The following is a 6,000-nucleotide window of genomic DNA, read 5'->3' on the forward strand; positions in this document are numbered from 1 at the left end:
ACCCCTGCCAGGTCAGGAGAGTGGTTGGAAGGCGTCGGTTCAGGAGTGAGTGGGGGTTGAGCCGACAGTAGGCAGTTAGCCAGACAATACTGCCCCCAGGCGGTGATCTTGCAACATGACCAGTCAATAGAAGGGTTATGCAAAGCCAGCCAGGGACGTCCCAAAATGATAGGGACATGAGGAGAATTGATGAGGTGCAAAGAAATAGTCTCATAGTGATTGCCAGAAATACGTAGCTTGATAGGAACCGTAGACTGAGTTACCAACCCGATGGGTCTGCCATCGAGGGCGCTGGCTTGACGAGGTTTGTCAACAGAAATAGTGGGGATATTTAATTGGTGGACTAGGTTAGCATCAATCAGATTAGCATCTGCACCAGAATCAATAAGAGCCTGAGTCTTCAATAGAGAGGTAGAATAGCTGATAGTAACAGACTGGAGATTATTGCAAGAGTTAGGGAATTGAACATTGCTCACCAATAATTCCCTGGCTACTGGCGAGCGTTGTCTTTTAGAGGACAAGTTGCCACAATGTGGCCAGGATTCCCACAGTAGAAGCAGGCTTTATCTCTGACGCGGCGCTGGCGCTCTTCGTTGCTCAAACTGGCTCTTCCAATCTCCATGGGTTCCCCTCTGGAGGTAGAGGGGGGCGTGGTCAAGGCTGTGACGCGCCCGGCACCGGTGAGTGTAGGACCCGCCTCTGTGGGGTTGCGGTCCACGTTGGGACCGCGGAAGGACCTCTCTCTACGCCGCTCACGGAGGCGCTCGTCAATCTTTACAGCTAACTTCATGAGTTCATTCAAGTTGTTTGTGTCCTCACGGGTGGCGAGTTCGTCTCGTAGCTCGGAAGATAGGCCGTGGTGATAAGCGGTGAGCAGCGCATCATCATTCCATCTCGTCCCGGCTGCCAACGTGAGAAACTCAATATTATAGGCGGTCACATCGCGCCTACCCTGTCGCACAGCATACAGCCTCCGGGCCGCCGTCTGACCCGAACCAGGATGATCAAACACACGCTGAAACTCCGCCACAAAGGCATCATAAGTGCGATTAGCCGTGGGGAGAAGGCCGAGATGCGCGACAGCCCAGTTGAGTGGACTGTCAACAAGAAGATTCACAACAAACGCCAGCTTGTTATGATCGGATGTGTAGCGGGACGGCTGTGCGGCGAATGTAAATTCACACTGGACCATGAACTGCCGAAAACCCCCTGGATCCCCGGAGTACTTGGCAGGAGTGGGAATATTGGGTTCGGAACGCGGGTCGGTACCAGCAGGATTAACGGGAGGCACCGCTGGAGCGACAGGATCTGGTGCAGGCAGAGCTTGGTGAGTAACCAACTGTTGAACAACAGCCGTAAGGTTTGTAATCGCGTCTTGCATGTCTCTGATGTTTTGGTCGTGCCTACCCAGTACATCAAGGGCTGACGGATTCTGGTTACCCGCTGAGTCCATAACTGGCCTGCAGATCTGTCAGGCACCAGAAAGGATAGGACTCAGAAGCAGGCAGCAAACCTTTAACAGGTTTTATTAAAGTTCAAAGGGAAAAGGCAGAGGCGTAGTAGGTATGTATAGCGTGGGTCTGGATTCCTGGAAGGCTGTCCGTAGGGCGTCGGTTCCGATAGGGATTAGGCAAGTCGTGAATCAGAGTTCGGTCCGGGTCCATACACATGCAGTGGTTCTGGGAACAGGCAAAGGTACAAGGCGTCAGGCAAGGGAAAACCAGGGACAGGCTAAGGTCAGATATAATAACAGGCTGGATAACAGGTTCAAGAATAACGGCGTTGCTAACCTAGGGTAAACTGGGTTGATCTGCAGGCAGAGAACAATGGGTAGCTGCAGACAATAAGTAACCTTGGCTACTCAGCGTGGAACCTGGTGCAGGTGCGCTCACACTGGTGTGGGCGTGACAGCGGTAGCCCGTCCGTTAAGAGCTTTATAAAAGAATAGCAATCATCAATTTCTGAGGATGTAGCAGTACTGCATCACAAAGTGATGCCAAAACCTGCACCTGTGTTTTGTGTCTGCTAAATACCATAGTCGTATATTGTTTGTGTGGGTTTGTCTCCCAGCAGTGCTTGTAATATACACTATATAGGCTCCAGTAAGGCCTGCCACTAACCCAACATCCGGGGAATCCCTCCCCGGAGTCTCCTTTCGTCCTCCACGTCGCAGTTCCGTGGAATATTAACCCCCAATTGACTGCCGAGTGTGACCGTGGACCAGGCCTCTTCATGGAGCCCATCAGAAGTGTGACCGTGGATGGACCCGGCCTCACAGAGCACGACCTGGACCAGATGTGGACCAGCCTCCTCCACGGAGCCCACCCTGTCTATCTCTCTTCTATTCTTTCTTCCTATTCCCCCTCTAAACATGCCATATACGGAAGGAACGGAATGTATTGACTGTCAGTCATTTTTTCGCTAATATCGCTAATGTTGGATGTAATCTACCAAAAAACGGCCGAAATCTGCGTGATCGTGCGCCATCGCGCACGCGTGCCGTCTCTATATGCGTCGCTGTGAAAAATGTGATATTTTGCGATGTTTTGGGGTTGATTTGAGGTTAATATGACTTAGTTATGAAAAATATAGCATTAGCCTAGCATCCCCGAGAGTCACTCTAGTGACTCGGGTCAAAATACTGCCGGATGTTGATGATCGTTGAACCGGAAGTGACTTCCCTAGATACGTCTATTTTTGTCAAAATCAGCATAATGGTGCATTCTCGCCATCTGGTGGCAATTTTGGAGAAGACACTAGGTTTGTCAGGGTCATGTAAACGATCTTTTCAAACCATCAGATCTTTCTATTAATGTTAAAATGATGAATTAAAAATAAGCCAATTTGTTACCCAAACAAAAAAATTGGGATCGGTAGTCTAAGGGTAAGATGGACACCACCAGGTAAAAAATAAAACCTGGGAGGCCCAAGACCACCTGGCGCAGAACTGTGACGCAGGAGCTGGAACAGATGAACCTGTCCTCGGGAGAGGCGCAACATGCTGCCAGGGATCAGATGCAATGGAGAGCGCTCATTGAAGCCTTATGTCCCATTGGGGACGAAGAGGAGTAAGTAAGTAATCATTTCTGACAATGTTCGCACATTGGTGTCTGTGATGTTCAGTTAGAACATTGGAGGTGCAACTGCCAAAAAGCAACATGCAACATGATAGCAAGAATAGGAATATCACGATAACGCGATGGTAACTATATGAACCATGCAGCAACAGATTCCACATACCAAAAATACGACTATAATCCATGTATCTCGAGAACCGTCCGTCCGGCCGACTTCAAATTTGCCACACATTCCGCAGACGACCCGATGGAGTGCACTGCCCGCCGTCGAGTCGGTCGGATAGGTGGTTGTCCAGAACCACCAGAAAAGGCTCTGGCCATGGCCCAAATGAGCCAATGTTGTCAAGTCCCGCCCGTGGTTGTGCCCCTCTTCGCACCCATTGATTGCCTTTTCGTGGTTGGACAAAAATCCTGTCTCTCCATCCACTACCATTGAAATAACATGTTTTTCAGTTGCTTCATATTCATATTCTGTGCACTCAATTCTTATTTTAAACTTGGTGTCAGTTAAAAGGAACATCACAGGTGCAGCATGGTGACTGGGCATATCATGTTAGTTTTTTACAAAAAATATGTTTTAGCAAATTCAACATAAACAAGGCGGAACGAGGGCGGAACAAGGCAGAAAGAGCCTGCTGGTTAGTCAGTCAGGGACCAATCAGAAGCCTGACAAAGGGTGAATTGACCCCAGCCTAAGCTTGATTTGGCTAATTCCCCACACCTGACATTTGATTACTTAGTCAGTCTACTTCCAAGAGTCAGTTTGTACTCTTCAGAAATTCTCCACATTATGTTATAAGACTTTCCACAACTCTGTGTTGCTTTTCAATGTGCACGCTGTACAATTTTATTGAGGTATTTCACTTAGTAAGAGACCACACCTTCGCTCAAGTTTAACAGTTTATTGAATGATAAATGGGGGGAAGAGGGGAACCCGGGATGGGTGAGACTCAGGGTGGGGGAGTAGTCTCGGGAGAGGACGCCGTGTATGCGCACTCGGAGAGCGGGCGTCTCTGCTCCGGAACTGTGCGGGTTCCTGAAAGAGAAGGAGAGAAGGGAAGGGAGGGAGGTTTGAAGTGGGGACATGGAACATGAAGGTATTTCTATTTAAGCATTTCAAATTAATTATTTCGTTACGTAATTAACAACAATCAATTACGTAATGTTGTAATTAATACGGATGAGGATTAAAGGTAATGCCCCTATGTATACATGTATGTAATCTGACACCACTGCCATATCAAGCACAAGTAGTCATTATGTCATACGCATGAGTGATGGCTTTCGATGGTGACGTATATGTCGATCAGTGTCGGGTGGATTAAAGGAAATGCCTCTATGTATATGTATATGTAATTTGTAAATTGATTAGCGGTATACTGTGGTTACTTTGAGTATGCCCCGTTTGATGCGTATGTATCGTAGCAGCATATGACGTCAGGGTATAACTGGTACAACTAGCTCTCAATGATGACGTAATAAAGATGTGGATTAAAGGACCCAATGCCAGGGTGTAATTAGTTTTCGATGGTGACGTAATGACGATATGTTTTAGTGTCGGGAGGATTAAAGGTAATGCCCCTATGTATACATGTATGTAATCTGACATCACTGACATATCAAGCACAAGTAGTCATTACGTCATGCTGGCACGGCGCATACACATCAATACGAAAACGAATGATATTACTTGCGCACTCTCCTTGCACAAGTAATAATCTCACTCACTTACTCAATCACTCACCCATTACACCCCAACATCTTTTATTATTCAAGCTGCATAATTGTTTAATGTTCATTTTACTGTGACTAGACTGTTACACTGGTGACATGTTTTTATATTGCAATTAAACAGCACTGGAAAGTTTACCCTGTTTGTTCGAATGAAAATACCAAGGATCCGATCCTTGGTATTTTCCTTTATACCGTTCATGTGTGGTCAGCGAGCAGCAGCAACAACAGCTGCAGCCTTATCACGGTCGCTCGTGCTAATCATCATCATATCATACTATAATTCAGAGAATGTCTGTCTGTCTGAATGTCACTGACAGTGCGTTATCTCATCATTGACTGCACCAATCACTCCCAGTTTTCACACAGGCATTGACCATATGAATATGGAGGTCTTAACGATTTGACACATTAATGATTAATAATGAATTTATTAGTGAATTAAAGCACATGGCCGTTTATCCGAACTCTTTCTCCGACCGAACCACACTTTTACCACACATCTCTATATACAAAATAAAATATGCACGCTCCCAGAATACATATAGGCTGCATTTTATTGACAGAAATGTCTTAATTACTGTATAAATATTGATTTTACATCACCACACGATGGGCAATGCGCCCGGGCGCAGTACCCCCCACGGCCACAAGAGGGGGGCAAATATCTCACAACGGGTAAGGGCTAGTGAAACAAAACACTACACACGACGGTACAGGATTATTATTTCATGTCAAAACAAGCCTAACCTTAAAATAAATAATCATACTTTGTTGATATAACGCCATTTAGGTCAATGATATAACGTTATGATGTGATATAATAATAATATAGCAGCAGGTAGCCTATTTAACGGCCAGTCAACTGTCTTCCGTGAGAACGTGGAGCACAGGATTATTATTTCATGTCAAAACAAGCCTAACCTTAAAATAAATAATCATACTTTGTTGATATAACGCCATTTAGGTCAATGATATAACGTTATGATGTGATATAATAATAATATAGCAGCGGGTAGCTTATTTAAGGGCCAGTCAACTGTCTTCAGTGAGAACGTCTAGCTAGTTGTACCAGTTATACCCTGACGTCATATGCTGCTACGATACATACGCATCAAACGGGGCATACGCAAAGTACGTACACAGTATACCGCTAATCAACTTTCAATAAAACAATATTCTGCTGAACGTC

The sequence above is a fragment of the Protomyctophum bolini genome (genome assembly GCF_963924005.1).
Source record: "Protomyctophum bolini genome assembly, chromosome: 2".
In the NCBI taxonomy this organism is placed as follows: Eukaryota; Metazoa; Chordata; class Actinopteri; order Myctophiformes; family Myctophidae; genus Protomyctophum; species Protomyctophum bolini.